Genomic DNA, 19,216 nt, shown 5'->3' with positions numbered 1-19,216 from the left:
TCACAAAGGCCAAACTCAAGACAGTTGTCACTGACTTGTTGGATATTCGTTTCCCATTTAACAACTAAAGCCTTGCACAAAGTAAATCACCTCACACACTGGAAATCTACAATGGATTCACAAAAGTCTACTGAGAATGCATAAATGTCCAAACGGTAAGTGAGCCCAAACTCAGACTTTTCAAGAGTCAGTTGAGAATTCTACCATGACCAGAGATTGCTGTCGACCTGGCAATCTCAAAAGAGATTTCTTCCTCACAGGGTTGCATACTTGTCAAAATGACTTGTTCAAAAGTTCCTGCATTGGCCGGGAATCGAACCCGGGCCTCCCGCGTGGCAGGCGAGAATTCTACCACTGAACAACCAATGCCTTGCGATGCTGAAATAAACCCCACGGCTAGATATCGTATCAAAAATCTTTAATTCTAAGCATATTTCCCGCTTTGTGGGCTCAGTGACATTGTACACCCTAATAAAATCAGTCTTTCCTCCCCGTCGGGGAATTGAACCCCGGTCTCCCGCGTGACAGGCGGGGATACTCACCACTATACTAACGAGGAGCAGGTGGGTTGGTTCTTTGAAAAAATGTGGAGCATTGGATACTATCCCTAAATTTGGAGAGTTGGGTGTTAACCCTTCCAACAAAAACATCTGTAGAGACTGAATGGTTAGAGCTAGAGACTACTATGACACATCTATGGAAAGCTGAGACCCTCACGGACACGTACATGTAGTCGATTTTGCTCTATACCGCTCACAAGCCACATAATAGTAGTTAGAAGGAGAGGTGTGTGTGGAAAATCCCAGGACATAGTCACAAAGGCCAAACTCAAGACAGTTGTCACTGACTTGTTGGATATTCGTTTCCCATTTAACAACTAAAGCCTTGCACAAAGTAAATCACCTCACACACTGGAAATCTACAATGGATTCACAAAAGTCTACTGAGAATGCATAAATGTCCAAACGGTAAGTGAGCCCAAACTCAGACTTTTCAAGAGTCAGTTGAGAATTCTACCATGACCAGAGATTGCTGTCGACCTGGCAATCTCAAAAGAGATTTCTTCCTCACGGGGTTGCATACTTGTCAAAATGACTTGTTCAAAAGTTCCTGCATTGGCCGGGAATCGAACCCGGGCCTCCGCGTGGCAGGCGAGAATTCTACCACTGAACAACCAATGCCTTGCGATGCTGAAATAAACCCCACGGCTAGATATCGTATCAAAAATCTTTAATTCTAAGCATATTTCCCGCTTTGTGGGCTCAGTGACATTGTACACCCTAATAAAATCAGTCTTTCCTCCCCGTCGGGGAATTGAACCCCGGTCTCCCGCGTGACAGGCGGGGATACTCACCACTATACTAACGAGGAGCAGGTGGGTTGGTTCTTTGAAAAAATGTGGAGCATTGGATACTATCCCTAAATTTGGAGAGTTGGGTGTTAACCCTTCCAACAAAAACATCTGTAGAGACTGAATGGTTAGAGCTAGAGACTACTATGACACATCTATGGAAAGCTGAGACCCTCACGGACACGTACATGTAGTCGATTTTGCTCTATACCGCTCACAAGCCACATAATAGTAGTTAGAAGGAGAGGTGTGTGTGGAAAATCCCAGGACATAGTCACAAAGGCCAAACTCAAGACAGTTGTCACTGACTTGTTGGATATTCGTTTCCCATTTAACAACTAAAGCCTTGCACAAAGTAAATCACCTCACACACTGGAAATCTACAATGGATTCACAAAAGTCTACTGAGAATGCATAAATGTCCAAACGGTAAGTGAGCCCAAACTCAGACTTTTCAAGAGTCAGTTGAGAATTCTACCATGACCAGAGATTGCTGTCGACCTGGCAATCTCAAAAGAGATTTCTTCCTCACAGGGTTGCATACTTGTCAAAATGACTTGTTCAAAAGTTCCTGCATTGGCCGGGAATCGAACCCGGGCCTCCCGCGTGGCAGGCGAGAATTCTACCACTGAACAACCAATGCCTTGCGATGCTGAAATAAACCCCACGGCTAGATATCGTATCAAAAATCTTTAATTCTAAGCATATTTCCCGCTTTGTGGGCTCAGTGACATTGTACACCCTAATAAAATCAGTCTTTCCTCCCCGTCGGGGAATTGAACCCCGGTCTCCCGCGTGACAGGCGGGGATACTCACCACTATACTAACGAGGAGCAGGTGGGTTGGTTCTTTGAAAAAATGTGGAGCATTGGATACTATCCCTAAATTTGGAGAGTTGGGTGTTAACCCTTCCAACAAAAACATCTGTAGAGACTGAATGGTTAGAGCTAGAGACTACTATGACACATCTATGGAAAGCTGAGACCCTCACGGACACGTACATGTAGTCGGTTTTGCTCTATACCGCTCACAAGCCACACAATAGTAGTTAGAAGGAGAGGTGTGTGTGGAAAATCCCAGGACATAGTCACAAAGGCCAAACTCAAGACAGTTGTCACTGACTTGTTGGATATTCGTTTCCCATTTAACAACTAAAGCCTTGCACAAAGTAAATCACCTCACACACTGGAAATCTACAATGGATTCACAAAAGTCTACTGAGAATGCATAAATGTCCAAACGGTAAGTGAGCCCAAACTCAGACTTTTCAAGAGTCAGTTGAGAATTCTACCATGACCAGAGATTGCTGTCGACCTGGCAATCTCAAAAGAGATTTCTTCCTCACGGGGTTGCATACTTGTCAAAATGACTTGTTCAAAAGTTCCTGCATTGGCCGGGAATCGAACCCGGGCCTCCGCGTGGCAGGCGAGAATTCTACCACTGAACAACAAATGCCTTGCGATGCTGAAATAAACCCCACGGCTAGATATCGTATCAAAAATCTTTAATTCTAAGCATATTTCCCGCTTTGTGGGCTCAGTGACATTGTACACCCTAATAAAATCAGTCTTTCCTCCCCGTCGGGGAATTGAACCCCGGTCTCCCGCGTGACAGGCGGGGATACTCACCACTATACTAACGAGGAGCAGGTGGGTTGGTTCTTTGAAAAAATGTGGAGCATTGGATACTATCCCTAAATTTGGAGAGTTGGGTGTTAACCCTTCCAACAAAAACATCTGTAGAGACTGAATGGTTAGAGCTAGAGACTACTATGACACATCTATGGAAAGCTGAGACCCTCACGGACACGTACATGTAGTCGGTTTTGCTCTATACCGCTCACAAGCCACACAATAGTAGTTAGAAGGAGAGGTGTGTGTGGAAAATCCCAGGACATAGTCACAAAGGCCAAACTCAAGACAGTTGTCACTGACTTGTTGGATATTCGTTTCCCATTTAACAACTAAAGCCTTGCACAAAGTAAATCACCTCACACACTGGAAATCTACAATGGATTCACAAAAGTCTACTGAGAATGCATAAATGTCCAAACGGTAAGTGAGCCCAAACTCAGACTTTTCAAGAGTCAGTTGAGAATTCTACCATGACCAGAGATTGCTGTCGACCTGGCAATCTCAAAAGAGATTTCTTCCTCACGGGGTTGCATACTTGTCAAAATGACTTGTTCAAAAGTTCCTGCATTGGCCGGGAATCGAACCCGGGCCTCCCGCGTGGCAGGTGAGAATCCTACCACTGAACAACCAATGCCTTGCAATGCTGAAATAAACCCCACGGCTAGATATCGTATCAAAAATCTTTAATTCTAAGCATATTTCCCGCTTTGTGGGCTCAGTGACATTGTACACCCTAATAAAATCAGTCTTTCCTCCCCGTCGGGGAATTGAACCCCGGTCTCCCGCGTGACAGGCGGGGATACTCACCACTATACTAACGAGGAGCAGGTGGGTTGGTTCTTTGAAAAAATGTGGAGCATTGGATACTATCCCTAAATTTGGAGAGTTGGGTGTTAACCCTTCCAACAAAAACATCTGTAGAGACTGAATGGTTAGAGCTAGAGACTACTATGACACATCTATGGAAAGCTGAGACCCTCACGGACACGTACATGTAGTCGGTTTTGCTCTATACCGCTCACAAGCCACACAATAGTAGTTAGAAGGAGAGGTGTGTGTGGAAAATCCCAGGACATAGTCACAAAGGCCAAACTCAAGACAGTTGTCACTGACTTGTTGGATATTCGTTTCCCATTTAACAACTAAAGCCTTGCACAAAGTAAATCACCTCACACACTGGAAATCTACAATGGATTCACAAAAGTCTACTGAGAATGCATAAATGTCCAAACGGTAAGTGAGCCCAAACTCAGACTTTTCAAGAGTCAGTTGAGAATTCTACCATGACCAGAGATTGCTGTCGACCTGGCAATCTCAAAAGAGATTTCTTCCTCACGGGGTTGCATACTTGTCAAAATGACTTGTTCAAAAGTTCCTGCATTGGCCGGGAATCGAACCCGGGCCTCCCGCGTGGCAGGTGAGAATCCTACCACTGAACAACCAATGCCTTGCAATGCTGAAATAAACCCCACGGCTAGATATCGTATCAAAAATCTTTAATTCTAAGCATATTTCCCGCTTTGTGGGCTCAGTGACATTGTACACCCTAATAAAATCAGTCTTTCCTCCCCGTCGGGGAATTGAACCCCGGTCTCCCGCGTGACAGGCTGGGATACTCACCACTATACTAACGAGGAGCAGGTGGGTTGGTTCTTTGAAAAAATGTGGAGCATTGGATACTATCCCTAAATTTGGAGAGTTGGGTGTTAACCCTTCCAACAAAAACATCTGTAGAGACTGAATGGTTAGAGCTAGAGACTACTATGACACATCTATGGAAAGCTGAGACCCTCACGGACACGTACATGTAGTCGATTTTGCTCTATACCGCTCACAAGCCACATAATAGTAGTTAGAAGGAGAGGTGTGTGTGGAAAATCCCAGGACATAGTCACAAAGGCCAAACTCAAGACAGTTGTCACTGACTTGTTGGATATTCGTTTCCCATTTAACAACTAAAGCCTTGCACAAAGTAAATCACCTCACACACTGGAAATCTACAATGGATTCACAAAAGTCTACTGAGAATGCATAAATGTCCAAACGGTAAGTGAGCCCAAACTCAGACTTTTCAAGAGTCAGTTGAGAATTCTACCATGACCAGAGATTGCTGTCGACCTGGCAATCTCAAAAGAGATTTCTTCCTCACGGGGTTGCATACTTGTCAAAATGACTTGTTCAAAAGTTCCTGCATTGGCCGGGAATCGAACCCGGGCCTCCCGCGTGGCAGGCGAGAATTCTACCACTGAACAACCAATGCCTTGCAATGCTGAAATAAACCCCACGGCTAGATATCGTATCAAAAATCTTTAATTCTAAGCATATTTCCCGCTTTGTGGGCTCAGTGACATTGTACACCCTAATAAAATCAGTCTTTCCTCCCCGTCGGGGAATTGAACCCCGGTCTCCCGCGTGACAGGCGGGGATACTCACCACTATACTAACGAGGAGCAGGTGGGTTGGTTCTTTGAAAAAATGTGGAGCATTGGATACTATCCCTAAATTTGGAGAGTTGGGTGTTAACCCTTCCAACAAAAACATCTGTAGAGACTGAATGGTTAGAGCTAGAGACTACTATGACACATCTATGGAAAGCTGAGACCCTCACGGAGACGTACATGTAGTCGATTTTGCTCTATACCGCTCACAAGCCACATAATAGTAGTTAGAAGGAGAGGTGTGTGTGGAAAATCCCAGGACATAGTCACAAAGGCCAAACTCAAGACAGTTGTCACTGACTTGTTGGATATTCGTTTCCCATTTAACAACTAAAGCCTTGCACAAAGTAAATCACCTCACACACTGGAAATCTACAATGGATTCACAAAAGTCTACTGAGAATGCATAAATGTCCAAACGGTAAGTGAGCCCAAACTCAGACTTTTCAAGAGTCAGTTGAGAATTCTACCATGACCAGAGATTGCTGTCGACCTGGCAATCTCAAAAGAGATTTCTTCCTCACGGGGTTGCATACTTGTCAAAATGACTTGTTCAAAAGTTCCTGCATTGGCCGGGAATCGAACCCGGGCCTCCCGCGTGGCAGGCGAGAATTCTACCACTGAACAACCAATGCCTTGCAATGCTGAAATAAACCCCACGGCTAGATATCGTATCAAAAATCTTTAATTCTAAGCATATTTCCCGCTTTGTGGGCTCAGTGACATTGTACACCCTAATAAAATCAGTCTTTCCTCCCCGTCGGGGAATTGAACCCCGGTCTCCCGCGTGACAGGCGGGGATACTCACCACTATACTAACGAGGAGCAGGTGGGTTGGTTCTTTGAAAAAATGTGGAGCATTGGATACTATCCCTAAATTTGGAGAGTTGGGTGTTAACCCTTCCAACAAAAACATCTGTAGAGACTGAATGGTTAGAGCTAGAGACTACTATGACACATCTATGGAAAGCTGAGACCCTCACGGAGACGTACATGTAGTCGATTTTGCTCTATACCGCTCACAAGCCACATAATAGTAGTTAGAAGGAGAGGTGTGTGTGGAAAATCCCAGGACATAGTCACAAAGGCCAAACTCAAGACAGTTGTCACTGACTTGTTGGATATTCGTTTCCCATTTAACAACTAAAGCCTTGCACAAAGTAAATCACCTCACACACTGGAAATCTACAATGGATTCACAAAAGTCTACTGAGAATGCATAAATGTCCAAACGGTAAGTGAGCCCAAACTCAGACTTTTCAAGAGTCAGTTGAGAATTCTACCATGACCAGAGATTGCTGTCGACCTGGCAATCTCAAAAGAGATTTCTTCCTCACAGGGTTGCATACTTGTCAAAATGACTTGTTCAAAAGTTCCTGCATTGGCCGGGAATCGAACCCGGGCCTCCCGCGTGGCAGGCGAGAATTCTACCACTGAACAACCAATGCCTTGCGATGCTGAAATAAACCCCACGGCTAGATATCGTATCAAAAATCTTTAATTCTAAGCATATTTCCCGCTTTGTGGGCTCAGTGACATTGTACACCCTAATAAAATCAGTCTTTCCTCCCCGTCGGGGAATTGAACCCCGGTCTCCCGCGTGACAGGCGGGGATACTCACCACTATACTAACGAGGAGCAGGTGGGTTGGTTCTTTGAAAAAATGTGGAGCATTGGATACTATCCCTAAATTTGGAGAGTTGGGTGTTAACCCTTCCAACAAAAACATCTGTAGAGACTGAATGGTTAGAGCTAGAGACTACTATGACACATCTATGGAAAGCTGAGACCCTCACGGACACGTACATGTAGTCGATTTTGCTCTATACCGCTCACAAGCCACATAATAGTAGTTAGAAGGAGAGGTGTGTGTGGAAAATCCCAGGACATAGTCACAAAGGCCAAACTCAAGACAGTTGTCACTGACTTGTTGGATATTCGTTTCCCATTTAACAACTAAAGCCTTGCACAAAGTAAATCACCTCACACACTGGAAATCTACAATGGATTCACAAAAGTCTACTGAGAATGCATAAATGTCCAAACGGTAAGTGAGCCCAAACTCAGACTTTTCAAGAGTCAGTTGAGAATTCTACCATGACCAGAGATTGCTGTCGACCTGGCAATCTCAAAAGAGATTTCTTCCTCACGGGGTTGCATACTTGTCAAAATGACTTGTTCAAAAGTTCCTGCATTGGCCGGGAATCGAACCCGGGCCTCCGCGTGGCAGGCGAGAATTCTACCACTGAACAACCAATGCCTTGCGATGCTGAAATAAACCCCACGGCTAGATATCGTATCAAAAATCTTTAATTCTAAGCATATTTCCCGCTTTGTGGGCTCAGTGACATTGTACACCCTAATAAAATCAGTCTTTCCTCCCCGTCGGGGAATTGAACCCCGGTCTCCCGCGTGACAGGCGGGGATACTCACCACTATACTAACGAGGAGCAGGTGGGTTGGTTCTTTGAAAAAATGTGGAGCATTGGATACTATCCCTAAATTTGGAGAGTTGGGTGTTAACCCTTCCAACAAAAACATCTGTAGAGACTGAATGGTTAGAGCTAGAGACTACTATGACACATCTATGGAAAGCTGAGACCCTCACGGACACGTACATGTAGTCGGTTTTGCTCTATACCGCTCACAAGCCACACAATAGTAGTTAGAAGGAGAGGTGTGTGTGGAAAATCCCAGGACATAGTCACAAAGGCCAAACTCAAGACAGTTGTCACTGACTTGTTGGATATTCGTTTCCCATTTAACAACTAAAGCCTTGCACAAAGTAAATCACCTCACACACTGGAAATCTACAATGGATTCACAAAAGTCTACTGAGAATGCATAAATGTCCAAACGGTAAGTGAGCCCAAACTCAGACTTTTCAAGAGTCAGTTGAGAATTCTACCATGACCAGAGATTGCTGTCGACCTGGCAATCTCAAAAGAGATTTCTTCCTCACGGGGTTGCATACTTGTCAAAATGACTTGTTCAAAAGTTCCTGCATTGGCCGGGAATCGAACCCGGGCCTCCGCGTGGCAGGCGAGAATTCTACCACTGAACAACAAATGCCTTGCGATGCTGAAATAAACCCCACGGCTAGATATCGTATCAAAAATCTTTAATTCTAAGCATATTTCCCGCTTTGTGGGCTCAGTGACATTGTACACCCTAATAAAATCAGTCTTTCCTCCCCGTCGGGGAATTGAACCCCGGTCTCCCGCGTGACAGGCGGGGATACTCACCACTATACTAACGAGGAGCAGGTGGGTTGGTTCTTTGAAAAAATGTGGAGCATTGGATACTATCCCTAAATTTGGAGAGTTGGGTGTTAACCCTTCCAACAAAAACATCTGTAGAGACTGAATGGTTAGAGCTAGAGACTACTATGACACATCTATGGAAAGCTGAGACCCTCACGGACACGTACATGTAGTCGGTTTTGCTCTATACCGCTCACAAGCCACACAATAGTAGTTAGAAGGAGAGGTGTGTGTGGAAAATCCCAGGACATAGTCACAAAGGCCAAACTCAAGACAGTTGTCACTGACTTGTTGGATATTCGTTTCCCATTTAACAACTAAAGCCTTGCACAAAGTAAATCACCTCACACACTGGAAATCTACAATGGATTCACAAAAGTCTACTGAGAATGCATAAATGTCCAAACGGTAAGTGAGCCCAAACTCAGACTTTTCAAGAGTCAGTTGAGAATTCTACCATGACCAGAGATTGCTGTCGACCTGGCAATCTCAAAAGAGATTTCTTCCTCACGGGGTTGCATACTTGTCAAAATGACTTGTTCAAAAGTTCCTGCATTGGCCGGGAATCGAACCCGGGCCTCCCGCGTGGCAGGTGAGAATCCTACCACTGAACAACCAATGCCTTGCAATGCTGAAATAAACCCCACGGCTAGATATCGTATCAAAAATCTTTAATTCTAAGCATATTTCCCGCTTTGTGGGCTCAGTGACATTGTACACCCTAATAAAATCAGTCTTTCCTCCCCGTCGGGGAATTGAACCCCGGTCTCCCGCGTGACAGGCGGGGATACTCACCACTATACTAACGAGGAGCAGGTGGGTTGGTTCTTTGAAAAAATGTGGAGCATTGGATACTATCCCTAAATTTGGAGAGTTGGGTGTTAACCCTTCCAACAAAAACATCTGTAGAGACTGAATGGTTAGAGCTAGAGACTACTATGACACATCTATGGAAAGCTGAGACCCTCACGGACACGTACATGTAGTCGGTTTTGCTCTATACCGCTCACAAGCCACACAATAGTAGTTAGAAGGAGAGGTGTGTGTGGAAAATCCCAGGACATAGTCACAAAGGCCAAACTCAAGACAGTTGTCACTGACTTGTTGGATATTCGTTTCCCATTTAACAACTAAAGCCTTGCACAAAGTAAATCACCTCACACACTGGAAATCTACAATGGATTCACAAAAGTCTACTGAGAATGCATAAATGTCCAAACGGTAAGTGAGCCCAAACTCAGACTTTTCAAGAGTCAGTTGAGAATTCTACCATGACCAGAGATTGCTGTCGACCTGGCAATCTCAAAAGAGATTTCTTCCTCACGGGGTTGCATACTTGTCAAAATGACTTGTTCAAAAGTTCCTGCATTGGCCGGGAATCGAACCCGGGCCTCCCGCGTGGCAGGTGAGAATCCTACCACTGAACAACCAATGCCTTGCAATGCTGAAATAAACCCCACGGCTAGATATCGTATCAAAAATCTTTAATTCTAAGCATATTTCCCGCTTTGTGGGCTCAGTGACATTGTACACCCTAATAAAATCAGTCTTTCCTCCCCGTCGGGGAATTGAACCCCGGTCTCCCGCGTGACAGGCTGGGATACTCACCACTATACTAACGAGGAGCAGGTGGGTTGGTTCTTTGAAAAAATGTGGAGCATTGGATACTATCCCTAAATTTGGAGAGTTGGGTGTTAACCCTTCCAACAAAAACATCTGTAGAGACTGAATGGTTAGAGCTAGAGACTACTATGACACATCTATGGAAAGCTGAGACCCTCACGGACACGTACATGTAGTCGATTTTGCTCTATACCGCTCACAAGCCACATAATAGTAGTTAGAAGGAGAGGTGTGTGTGGAAAATCCCAGGACATAGTCACAAAGGCCAAACTCAAGACAGTTGTCACTGACTTGTTGGATATTCGTTTCCCATTTAACAACTAAAGCCTTGCACAAAGTAAATCACCTCACACACTGGAAATCTACAATGGATTCACAAAAGTCTACTGAGAATGCATAAATGTCCAAACGGTAAGTGAGCCCAAACTCAGACTTTTCAAGAGTCAGTTGAGAATTCTACCATGACCAGAGATTGCTGTCGACCTGGCAATCTCAAAAGAGATTTCTTCCTCACGGGGTTGCATACTTGTCAAAATGACTTGTTCAAAAGTTCCTGCATTGGCCGGGAATCGAACCCGGGCCTCCCGCGTGGCAGGCGAGAATTCTACCACTGAACAACCAATGCCTTGCAATGCTGAAATAAACCCCACGGCTAGATATCGTATCAAAAATCTTTAATTCTAAGCATATTTCCCGCTTTGTGGGCTCAGTGACATTGTACACCCTAATAAAATCAGTCTTTCCTCCCCGTCGGGGAATTGAACCCCGGTCTCCCGCGTGACAGGCGGGGATACTCACCACTATACTAACGAGGAGCAGGTGGGTTGGTTCTTTGAAAAAATGTGGAGCATTGGATACTATCCCTAAATTTGGAGAGTTGGGTGTTAACCCTTCCAACAAAAACATCTGTAGAGACTGAATGGTTAGAGCTAGAGACTACTATGACACATCTATGGAAAGCTGAGACCCTCACGGAGACGTACATGTAGTCGATTTTGCTCTATACCGCTCACAAGCCACATAATAGTAGTTAGAAGGAGAGGTGTGTGTGGAAAATCCCAGGACATAGTCACAAAGGCCAAACTCAAGACAGTTGTCACTGACTTGTTGGATATTCGTTTCCCATTTAACAACTAAAGCCTTGCACAAAGTAAATCACCTCACACACTGGAAATCTACAATGGATTCACAAAAGTCTACTGAGAATGCATAAATGTCCAAACGGTAAGTGAGCCCAAACTCAGACTTTTCAAGAGTCAGTTGAGAATTCTACCATGACCAGAGATTGCTGTCGACCTGGCAATCTCAAAAGAGATTTCTTCCTCACGGGGTTGCATACTTGTCAAAATGACTTGTTCAAAAGTTCCTGCATTGGCCGGGAATCGAACCCGGGCCTCCCGCGTGGCAGGCGAGAATTCTACCACTGAACAACCAATGCCTTGCAATGCTGAAATAAACCCCACGGCTAGATATCGTATCAAAAATCTTTAATTCTAAGCATATTTCCCGCTTTGTGGGCTCAGTGACATTGTACACCCTAATAAAATCAGTCTTTCCTCCCCGTCGGGGAATTGAACCCCGGTCTCCCGCGTGACAGGCGGGGATACTCACCACTATACTAACGAGGAGCAGGTGGGTTGGTTCTTTGAAAAAATGTGGAGCATTGGATACTATCCCTAAATTTGGAGAGTTGGGTGTTAACCCTTCCAACAAAAACATCTGTAGAGACTGAATGGTTAGAGCTAGAGACTACTATGACACATCTATGGAAAGCTGAGACCCTCACGGAGACGTACATGTAGTCGATTTTGCTCTATACCGCTCACAAGCCACATAATAGTAGTTAGAAGGAGAGGTGTGTGTGGAAAATCCCAGGACATAGTCACAAAGGCCAAACTCAAGACAGTTGTCACTGACTTGTTGGATATTCGTTTCCCATTTAACAACTAAAGCCTTGCACAAAGTAAATCACCTCACACACTGGAAATCTACAATGGATTCACAAAAGTCTACTGAGAATGCATAAATGTCCAAACGGTAAGTGAGCCCAAACTCAGACTTTTCAAGAGTCAGTTGAGAATTCTACCATGACCAGAGATTGCTGTCGACCTGGCAATCTCAAAAGAGATTTCTTCCTCACGGGGTTGCATACTTGTCAAAATGACTTGTTCAAAAGTTCCTGCATTGGCCGGGAATCGAACCCGGGCCTCCCGCGTGGCAGGTGAGAATCCTACCACTGAACAACCAATGCCTTGCAATGCTGAAATAAACCCCACGGCTAGATATCGTATCAAAAATCTTTAATTCTAAGCATATTTCCCGCTTTGTGGGCTCAGTGACATTGTACACCCTAATAAAATCAGTCTTTCCTCCCCGTCGGGGAATTGAACCCCGGTCTCCCGCGTGACAGGCTGGGATACTCACCACTATACTAACGAGGAGCAGGTGGGTTGGTTCTTTGAAAAAATGTGGAGCATTGGATACTATCCCTAAATTTGGAGAGTTGGGTGTTAACCCTTCCAACAAAAACATCTGTAGAGACTGAATGGTTAGAGCTAGAGACTACTATGACACATCTATGGAAAGCTGAGACCCTCACGGAGACGTACATGTAGTCGATTTTGCTCTATACCGCTCACAAGCCACATAATAGTAGTTAGAAGGAGAGGTGTGTGTGGAAAATCCCAGGACATAGTCACAAAGGCCAAACTCAAGACAGTTGTCACTGACTTGTTGGATATTCGTTTCCCATTTAACAACTAAAGCCTTGCACAAAGTAAATCACCTCACACACTGGAAATCTACAATGGATTCACAAAAGTCTACTGAGAATGCATAAATGTCCAAACGGTAAGTGAGCCCAAACTCAGACTTTTCAAGAGTCAGTTGAGAATTCTACCATGACCAGAGATTGCTGTCGACCTGGCAATCTCAAAAGAGATTTCTTCCTCACGGGGTTGCATACTTGTCAAAATGACTTGTTCAAAAGTTCCTGCATTGGCCGGGAATCGAACCCGGGCCTCCCGCGTGGCAGGCGAGAATTCTACCACTGAACAACCAATGCCTTGCAATGCTGAAATAAACCCCACGGCTAGATATCGTATCAAAAATCTTTAATTCTAAGCATATTTCCCGCTTTGTGGGCTCAGTGACATTGTACACCCTAATAAAATCAGTCTTTCCTCCCCGTCGGGGAATTGAACCCCGGTCTCCCGCGTGACAGGCGGGGATACTCACCACTATACTAACGAGGAGCAGGTGGGTTGGTTCTTTGAAAAAATGTGGAGCATTGGATACTATCCCTAAATTTGGAGAGTTGGGTGTTAACCCTTCCAACAAAAACATCTGTAGAGACTGAATGGTTAGAGCTAGAGACTACTATGACACATCTATGGAAAGCTGAGACCCTCACGGAGACGTACATGTAGTCGATTTTGCTCTATACCGCTCACAAGCCACATAATAGTAGTTAGAAGGAGAGGTGTGTGTGGAAAATCCCAGGACATAGTCACAAAGGCCAAACTCAAGACAGTTGTCACTGACTTGTTGGATATTCGTTTCCCATTTAACAACTAAAGCCTTGCACAAAGTAAATCACCTCACACACTGGAAATCTACAATGGATTCACAAAAGTCTACTGAGAATGCATAAATGTCCAAACGGTAAGTGAGCCCAAACTCAGACTTTTCAAGAGTCAGTTGAGAATTCTACCATGACCAGAGATTGCTGTCGACCTGGCAATCTCAAAAGAGATTTCTTCCTCACGGGGTTGCATACTTGTCAAAATGACTTGTTCAAAAGTTCCTGCATTGGCCGGGAATCGAACCCGGGCCTCCCGCGTGGCAGGCGAGAATTCTACCACTGAACAACCAATGCCTTGCAATGCTGAAATAAACCCCACGGCTAGATATCGTATCAAAAATCTTTAATTCTAAGCATATTTCCCGCTTTGTGGGCTCAGTGACATTGTACACCCTAATAAAATCAGTCTTTCCTCCCCGTCGGGGAATTGAACCCCGGTCTCCCGCGTGACAGGCGGGGATACTCACCACTATACTAACGAGGAGCAGGTGGGTTGGTTCTTTGAAAAAATGTGGAGCATTGGATACTATCCCTAAATTTGGAGAGTTGGGTGTTAACCCTTCCAACAAAAACATCTGTAGAGACTGAATGGTTAGAGCTAGAGACTACTATGACACATCTATGGAAAGCTGAGACCCTCACGGAGACGTACATGTAGTCGATTTTGCTCTATACCGCTCACAAGCCACATAATAGTAGTTAGAAGGAGAGGTGTGTGTGGAAAATCCCAGGACATAGTCACAAAGGCCAAACTCAAGACAGTTGTCACTGACTTGTTGGATATTCGTTTCCCATTTAACAACTAAAGCCTTGCACAAAGTAAATCACCTCACACACTGGAAATCTACAATGGATTCACAAAAGTCTACTGAGAATGCATAAATGTCCAAACGGTAAGTGAGCCCAAACTCAGACTTTTCAAGAGTCAGTTGAGAATTCTACCATGACCAGAGATTGCTGTCGACCTGGCAATCTCAAAAGAGATTTCTTCCTCACGGGGTTGCATACTTGTCAAAATGACTTGTTCAAAAGTTCCTGCATTGGCCGGGAATCGAACCCGGGCCTCCCGCGTGGCAGGCGAGAATTCTACCACTGAACAACCAATGCCTTGCAATGCTGAAATAAACCCCACAGCTAGATATCGTATCAAAAATCTTTAATTCTAAGCATATTTCCCGCTTTGTGGGCTCAGTGACATTGTACACCCTAATAAAATCAGTCTTTCCTCCCCGTCGGGGAATTGAACCCCGGTCTCCCGCGTGACAGGCGGGGATACTCACCACTATACTAACGAGGAGCAGGTGGGTTGGTTCTTTGAAAAAATGTGGAGCATTGGATACTATCCCTAAATTTGGAGAGTTGGGTGTTAACCCTTCCAACAAAAACATCTGTAGAGACTGAATGGTTAGAGCTAGAGACTACTATGACACATCTATGGAAAGCTGAGACCCTCACGGAGACGTACATGTAGTCGATTTTGCTCTATACCGCTCACAAGCCACATAATAGTAGTTAGAAGGAGAGGTGTGTGTGGAAAATCCCAGGACATAGTCACAAAGGCCAAACTCAAGACAGTTGTCACTGACTTGTTGGATATTCGTTTCCCATTTAACAACTAAAGCCTTGCACAAAGTAAATCACCTCACACACTGGAAATCTACAATGGATTCACAAAAGTCTACTGAGAATGCATAAATGTCCAAACGGTAAGTGAGCCCAAACTCAGACTTTTCAAGAGTCAGTTGAGAATTCTACCATGACCAGAGATTGCTGTCGACCTGGCAATCTCAAAAGAGATTTCTTCCTCACGGGGTTGCATACTTGTCAAAATGACTTGTTCAAAAGTTCCTGCATTGGCCGGGAATCGAACCCGGGCCTCCCGCGTGGCAGGTGAGAATCCTACCACTGAACAACCAATGCCTTGCAATGCTGAAATAAACCCCACGGCTAGATATCGTATCAAAAATCTTTAATTCTAAGCATATTTCCCGCTTTGTGGGCTCAGTGACATTGTACACCCTAATAAAATCAGTCTTTCCTCCCCGTCGGGGAATTGAACCCCGGTCTCCCGCGTGACAGGCTGGGATACTCACCACTATACTAACGAGGAGCAGGTGGGTTGGTTCTTTGAAAAAATGTGGAGCATTGGATACTATCCCTAAATTTGGAGAGTTGGGTGTTAACCCTTCCAACAAAAACATCTGTAGAGACTGAATGGTTAGAGCTAGAGACTACTATGACACATCTATGGAAAGCTGAGACCCTCACGGACACGTACATGTAGTCGATTTTGCTCTATACCGCTCACAAGCCACATAATAGTAGTTAGAAGGAGAGGTGTGTGTGGAAAATCCCAGGACATAGTCACAAAGGCCAAACTCAAGACAGTTGTCACTGACTTGTTGGATATTCGTTTCCCATTTAACAACTAAAGCCTTGCACAAAGTAAATCACCTCACACACTGGAAATCTACAATGGATTCACAAAAGTCTACTGAGAATGCATAAATGTCCAAACGGTAAGTGAGCCCAAACTCAGACTTTTCAAGAGTCAGTTGAGAATTCTACCATGACCAGAGATTGCTGTCGACCTGGCAATCTCAAAAGAGATTTCTTCCTCACGGGGTTGCATACTTGTCAAAATGACTTGTTCAAAAGTTCCTGCATTGGCCGGGAATCGAACCCGGGCCTCCCGCGTGGCAGGCGAGAATTCTACCACTGAACAACCAATGCCTTGCAATGCTGAAATAAACCCCACGGCTAGATATCGTATCAAAAATCTTTAATTCTAAGCATATTTCCCGCTTTGTGGGCTCAGTGACATTGTACACCCTAATAAAATCAGTCTTTCCTCCCCGTCGGGGAATTGAACCCCGGTCTCCCGCGTGACAGGCGGGGATACTCACCACTATACTAACGAGGAGCAGGTGGGTTGGTTCTTTGAAAAAATGTGGAGCATTGGATACTATCCCTAAATTTGGAGAGTTGGGTGTTAACCCTTCCAACAAAAACATCTGTAGAGACTGAATGGTTAGAGCTAGAGACTACTATGACACATCTATGGAAAGCTGAGACCCTCACGGAGACGTACATGTAGTCGATTTTGCTCTATACCGCTCACAAGCCACATAATAGTAGTTAGAAGGAGAGGTGTGTGTGGAAAATCCCAGGACATAGTCACAAAGGCCAAACTCAAGACAGTTGTCACTGACTTGTTGGATATTCGTTTCCCATTTAACAACTAAAGCCTTGCACAAAGTAAATCACCTCACACACTGGAAATCTACAATGGATTCACAAAAGTCTACTGAGAATGCATAAATGTCCAAACGGTAAGTGAGCCCAAACTCAGACTTTTCAAGAGTCAGTTGAGAATTCTACCATGACCAGAGATTGCTGTCGACCTGGCAATCTCAAAAGAGATTTCTTCCTCACGGGGTTGCATACTTGTCAAAATGACTTGTTCAAAAGTTCCTGCATTGGCCGGGAATCGAACCCGGGCCTCCCGCGTGGCAGGCGAGAATTCTACCACTGAACAACCAATGCCTTGCAATGCTGAAATAAACCCCACAGCTAGATATCGTATCAAAAATCTTTAATTCTAAGCATATTTCCCGCTTTGTGGGCTCAGTGACATTGTACACCCTAATAAAATCAGTCTTTCCTCCCCGTCGGGGAATTGAACCCCGGTCTCCCGCGTGACAGGCGGGGATACTCACCACTATACTAACGAGGAGCAGGTGGGTTGGTTCTTTGAAAAAATGTGGAGCATTGGATACTATCCCTAAATTTGGAGAGTTGGGTGTTAACCCTTCCAACAAAAACATCTGTAGAGACTGAATGGTTAGAGCTAGAGACTACTATGACACATCTATGGAAAGCTGAGACCCTCACGGAGACGTACATGTAGTCGATTTTGCTCTATACCGCTCACAAGCCACATAATAGTAGTTAGAAGGAGAGGTGTGTGTGGAAAATCCCAGGACATAGTCACAAAGGCCAAACTCAAGACAGTTGTCACTGACTTGTTGGATATTCGTTTCCCATTTAACAACTAAAGCCTTGCACAAAGTAAATCACCTCACACACTGGAAATCTACAATGGATTCACAAAAGTCTACTGAGAATGCATAAATGTCCAAACGGTAAGTGAGCCCAAACTCAGACTTTTCAAGAGTCAGTTGAGAATTCTACCATGACCAGAGATTGCTGTCGACCTGGCAATCTCAAAAGAGATTTCTTCCTCACGGGGTTGCATACTTGTCAAAATGACTTGTTCAAAAGTTCCTGCATTGGCCGGGAATCGAACCCGGGCCTCCCGCGTGGCAGGCGAGAATTCTACCACTGAACAACCAATGCCTTGCAATGCTGAAATAAACCCCACGGCTAGATATCGTATCAAAAATCTTTAATTCTAAGCATATTTCCCGCTTTGTGGGCTCAGTGACATTGTACACCCTAATAAAATCAGTCTTTCCTCCCCGTCGGGGAATTGAACCCCGGTCTCCCGCGTGACAGGCGGGGATACTCACCACTATACTAACGAGGAGCAAGTGGGTTGGTTCTTTGAAAAAATGTGGAGCATTGGATACTATCCCTAAATTTGGAGAGTTGGGTGTTAACCCTTCCAACAAAAACATCTGTAGAGACTGAATGGTTAGAGCTAGAGACTACTATGACACATCTATGGAAAGCTGAGACCCTCACGGACACGTACATGTAGTCGATTTTGCTCTATACCGCTCACAAGCCACATAATAGTAGTTAGAAGGAGAGGTGTGTGTGGAAAATCCCAGGACATAGTCACAAAGGCCAAACTCAAGACAGTTGTCACTGACTTGTTGGATATTCGTTTCCCATTTAACAACTAAAGCCTTGCACAAAGTAAATCACCTCACACACTGGAAATCTACAATGGATTCACAAAAGTCTACTGAGAATGCATAAATGTCCAAACGGTAAGTGAGCCCAAACTCAGACTTTTCAAGAGTCAGTTGAGAATTCTACCATGACCAGAGATTGCTGTCGACCTGGCAATCTCAAAAGAGATTTCTTCCTCACGGGGTTGCATACTTGTCAAAATGACTTGTTCAAAAGTTCCTGCATTGGCCGGGAATCGAACCCGGGCCTCCCGCGTGGCAGGCGAGAATTCTACCACTGAACAACCAATGCCTTGCAATGCTGAAATAAACCCCACGGCTAGATATCGTATCAAAAATCTTTAATTCTAAGCATATTTCCCGCTTTGTGGGCTCAGTGACATTGTACACCCTAATAAAATCAGTCTTTCCTCCCCGTCGGGGAATTGAACCCCGGTCTCCAGC

The 19,216-nt window shown here is 44.7% G+C and overlaps 33 non-coding genes across 33 annotated transcripts; all 33 read right to left on the bottom strand.

Annotated features, from left to right (window-relative positions):
* Positions 1 to 298: 298 nt before the first annotated feature.
* On the bottom strand, positions 299 to 369 carry trnag-gcc (transfer RNA glycine (anticodon GCC)). Its single transcript has one exon. It is a non-coding gene; the product is annotated as a tRNA-Gly (tRNA).
* Positions 370 to 487: 118 nt separating this feature from the next.
* On the bottom strand, positions 488 to 559 carry trnad-guc (transfer RNA aspartic acid (anticodon GUC)). Its single transcript has one exon. It is a non-coding gene; the product is annotated as a tRNA-Asp (tRNA).
* Positions 560 to 1,299: 740 nt separating this feature from the next.
* Positions 1,300 to 1,371, bottom strand: trnad-guc (transfer RNA aspartic acid (anticodon GUC)). The gene has a single exon. It is a non-coding gene; the product is annotated as a tRNA-Asp (tRNA).
* A 552-nt stretch (positions 1,372 to 1,923) lies between these two features.
* trnag-gcc (transfer RNA glycine (anticodon GCC)) lies at positions 1,924 to 1,994 on the bottom strand. Its single transcript has one exon. It is a non-coding gene; the product is annotated as a tRNA-Gly (tRNA).
* Positions 1,995 to 2,112: 118 nt separating this feature from the next.
* On the bottom strand, positions 2,113 to 2,184 carry trnad-guc (transfer RNA aspartic acid (anticodon GUC)). Its single transcript has one exon. It is a non-coding gene; the product is annotated as a tRNA-Asp (tRNA).
* A 740-nt stretch (positions 2,185 to 2,924) lies between these two features.
* trnad-guc (transfer RNA aspartic acid (anticodon GUC)) lies at positions 2,925 to 2,996 on the bottom strand. Its single transcript has one exon. It is a non-coding gene; the product is annotated as a tRNA-Asp (tRNA).
* Positions 2,997 to 3,737: 741 nt separating this feature from the next.
* On the bottom strand, positions 3,738 to 3,809 carry trnad-guc (transfer RNA aspartic acid (anticodon GUC)). The gene has a single exon. It is a non-coding gene; the product is annotated as a tRNA-Asp (tRNA).
* Positions 3,810 to 5,174: 1,365 nt separating this feature from the next.
* trnag-gcc (transfer RNA glycine (anticodon GCC)) lies at positions 5,175 to 5,245 on the bottom strand. Its single transcript has one exon. It is a non-coding gene; the product is annotated as a tRNA-Gly (tRNA).
* A 118-nt stretch (positions 5,246 to 5,363) lies between these two features.
* Positions 5,364 to 5,435, bottom strand: trnad-guc (transfer RNA aspartic acid (anticodon GUC)). Its single transcript has one exon. It is a non-coding gene; the product is annotated as a tRNA-Asp (tRNA).
* A 552-nt stretch (positions 5,436 to 5,987) lies between these two features.
* On the bottom strand, positions 5,988 to 6,058 carry trnag-gcc (transfer RNA glycine (anticodon GCC)). The gene has a single exon. It is a non-coding gene; the product is annotated as a tRNA-Gly (tRNA).
* A 118-nt stretch (positions 6,059 to 6,176) lies between these two features.
* On the bottom strand, positions 6,177 to 6,248 carry trnad-guc (transfer RNA aspartic acid (anticodon GUC)). Its single transcript has one exon. It is a non-coding gene; the product is annotated as a tRNA-Asp (tRNA).
* A 552-nt stretch (positions 6,249 to 6,800) lies between these two features.
* Positions 6,801 to 6,871, bottom strand: trnag-gcc (transfer RNA glycine (anticodon GCC)). The gene has a single exon. It is a non-coding gene; the product is annotated as a tRNA-Gly (tRNA).
* A 118-nt stretch (positions 6,872 to 6,989) lies between these two features.
* Positions 6,990 to 7,061, bottom strand: trnad-guc (transfer RNA aspartic acid (anticodon GUC)). Its single transcript has one exon. It is a non-coding gene; the product is annotated as a tRNA-Asp (tRNA).
* Positions 7,062 to 7,801: 740 nt separating this feature from the next.
* trnad-guc (transfer RNA aspartic acid (anticodon GUC)) lies at positions 7,802 to 7,873 on the bottom strand. The gene has a single exon. It is a non-coding gene; the product is annotated as a tRNA-Asp (tRNA).
* A 740-nt stretch (positions 7,874 to 8,613) lies between these two features.
* Positions 8,614 to 8,685, bottom strand: trnad-guc (transfer RNA aspartic acid (anticodon GUC)). Its single transcript has one exon. It is a non-coding gene; the product is annotated as a tRNA-Asp (tRNA).
* A 741-nt stretch (positions 8,686 to 9,426) lies between these two features.
* trnad-guc (transfer RNA aspartic acid (anticodon GUC)) lies at positions 9,427 to 9,498 on the bottom strand. Its single transcript has one exon. It is a non-coding gene; the product is annotated as a tRNA-Asp (tRNA).
* A 1,365-nt stretch (positions 9,499 to 10,863) lies between these two features.
* Positions 10,864 to 10,934, bottom strand: trnag-gcc (transfer RNA glycine (anticodon GCC)). The gene has a single exon. It is a non-coding gene; the product is annotated as a tRNA-Gly (tRNA).
* Positions 10,935 to 11,052: 118 nt separating this feature from the next.
* trnad-guc (transfer RNA aspartic acid (anticodon GUC)) lies at positions 11,053 to 11,124 on the bottom strand. The gene has a single exon. It is a non-coding gene; the product is annotated as a tRNA-Asp (tRNA).
* Positions 11,125 to 11,676: 552 nt separating this feature from the next.
* On the bottom strand, positions 11,677 to 11,747 carry trnag-gcc (transfer RNA glycine (anticodon GCC)). Its single transcript has one exon. It is a non-coding gene; the product is annotated as a tRNA-Gly (tRNA).
* A 118-nt stretch (positions 11,748 to 11,865) lies between these two features.
* trnad-guc (transfer RNA aspartic acid (anticodon GUC)) lies at positions 11,866 to 11,937 on the bottom strand. Its single transcript has one exon. It is a non-coding gene; the product is annotated as a tRNA-Asp (tRNA).
* Positions 11,938 to 13,302: 1,365 nt separating this feature from the next.
* Positions 13,303 to 13,373, bottom strand: trnag-gcc (transfer RNA glycine (anticodon GCC)). Its single transcript has one exon. It is a non-coding gene; the product is annotated as a tRNA-Gly (tRNA).
* Positions 13,374 to 13,491: 118 nt separating this feature from the next.
* On the bottom strand, positions 13,492 to 13,563 carry trnad-guc (transfer RNA aspartic acid (anticodon GUC)). Its single transcript has one exon. It is a non-coding gene; the product is annotated as a tRNA-Asp (tRNA).
* A 552-nt stretch (positions 13,564 to 14,115) lies between these two features.
* On the bottom strand, positions 14,116 to 14,186 carry trnag-gcc (transfer RNA glycine (anticodon GCC)). The gene has a single exon. It is a non-coding gene; the product is annotated as a tRNA-Gly (tRNA).
* A 118-nt stretch (positions 14,187 to 14,304) lies between these two features.
* Positions 14,305 to 14,376, bottom strand: trnad-guc (transfer RNA aspartic acid (anticodon GUC)). The gene has a single exon. It is a non-coding gene; the product is annotated as a tRNA-Asp (tRNA).
* A 552-nt stretch (positions 14,377 to 14,928) lies between these two features.
* trnag-gcc (transfer RNA glycine (anticodon GCC)) lies at positions 14,929 to 14,999 on the bottom strand. The gene has a single exon. It is a non-coding gene; the product is annotated as a tRNA-Gly (tRNA).
* A 118-nt stretch (positions 15,000 to 15,117) lies between these two features.
* Positions 15,118 to 15,189, bottom strand: trnad-guc (transfer RNA aspartic acid (anticodon GUC)). The gene has a single exon. It is a non-coding gene; the product is annotated as a tRNA-Asp (tRNA).
* A 1,365-nt stretch (positions 15,190 to 16,554) lies between these two features.
* Positions 16,555 to 16,625, bottom strand: trnag-gcc (transfer RNA glycine (anticodon GCC)). Its single transcript has one exon. It is a non-coding gene; the product is annotated as a tRNA-Gly (tRNA).
* A 118-nt stretch (positions 16,626 to 16,743) lies between these two features.
* On the bottom strand, positions 16,744 to 16,815 carry trnad-guc (transfer RNA aspartic acid (anticodon GUC)). The gene has a single exon. It is a non-coding gene; the product is annotated as a tRNA-Asp (tRNA).
* Positions 16,816 to 17,367: 552 nt separating this feature from the next.
* trnag-gcc (transfer RNA glycine (anticodon GCC)) lies at positions 17,368 to 17,438 on the bottom strand. The gene has a single exon. It is a non-coding gene; the product is annotated as a tRNA-Gly (tRNA).
* Positions 17,439 to 17,556: 118 nt separating this feature from the next.
* Positions 17,557 to 17,628, bottom strand: trnad-guc (transfer RNA aspartic acid (anticodon GUC)). Its single transcript has one exon. It is a non-coding gene; the product is annotated as a tRNA-Asp (tRNA).
* Positions 17,629 to 18,180: 552 nt separating this feature from the next.
* On the bottom strand, positions 18,181 to 18,251 carry trnag-gcc (transfer RNA glycine (anticodon GCC)). Its single transcript has one exon. It is a non-coding gene; the product is annotated as a tRNA-Gly (tRNA).
* Positions 18,252 to 18,369: 118 nt separating this feature from the next.
* On the bottom strand, positions 18,370 to 18,441 carry trnad-guc (transfer RNA aspartic acid (anticodon GUC)). Its single transcript has one exon. It is a non-coding gene; the product is annotated as a tRNA-Asp (tRNA).
* Positions 18,442 to 18,993: 552 nt separating this feature from the next.
* On the bottom strand, positions 18,994 to 19,064 carry trnag-gcc (transfer RNA glycine (anticodon GCC)). Its single transcript has one exon. It is a non-coding gene; the product is annotated as a tRNA-Gly (tRNA).
* Between the last annotated feature and the right edge of the window lie 152 nt (positions 19,065 to 19,216).

Source organism: Salmo salar, chromosome 23 (assembly GCF_965601325.2).
Source record: "Salmo salar chromosome 23, fSalSal1, whole genome shotgun sequence".
Lineage (NCBI taxonomy): Eukaryota > Metazoa > Chordata > Actinopteri > Salmoniformes > Salmonidae > Salmo > Salmo salar.
This window is presented reverse-complemented; position numbering and strand designations above follow the sequence as displayed.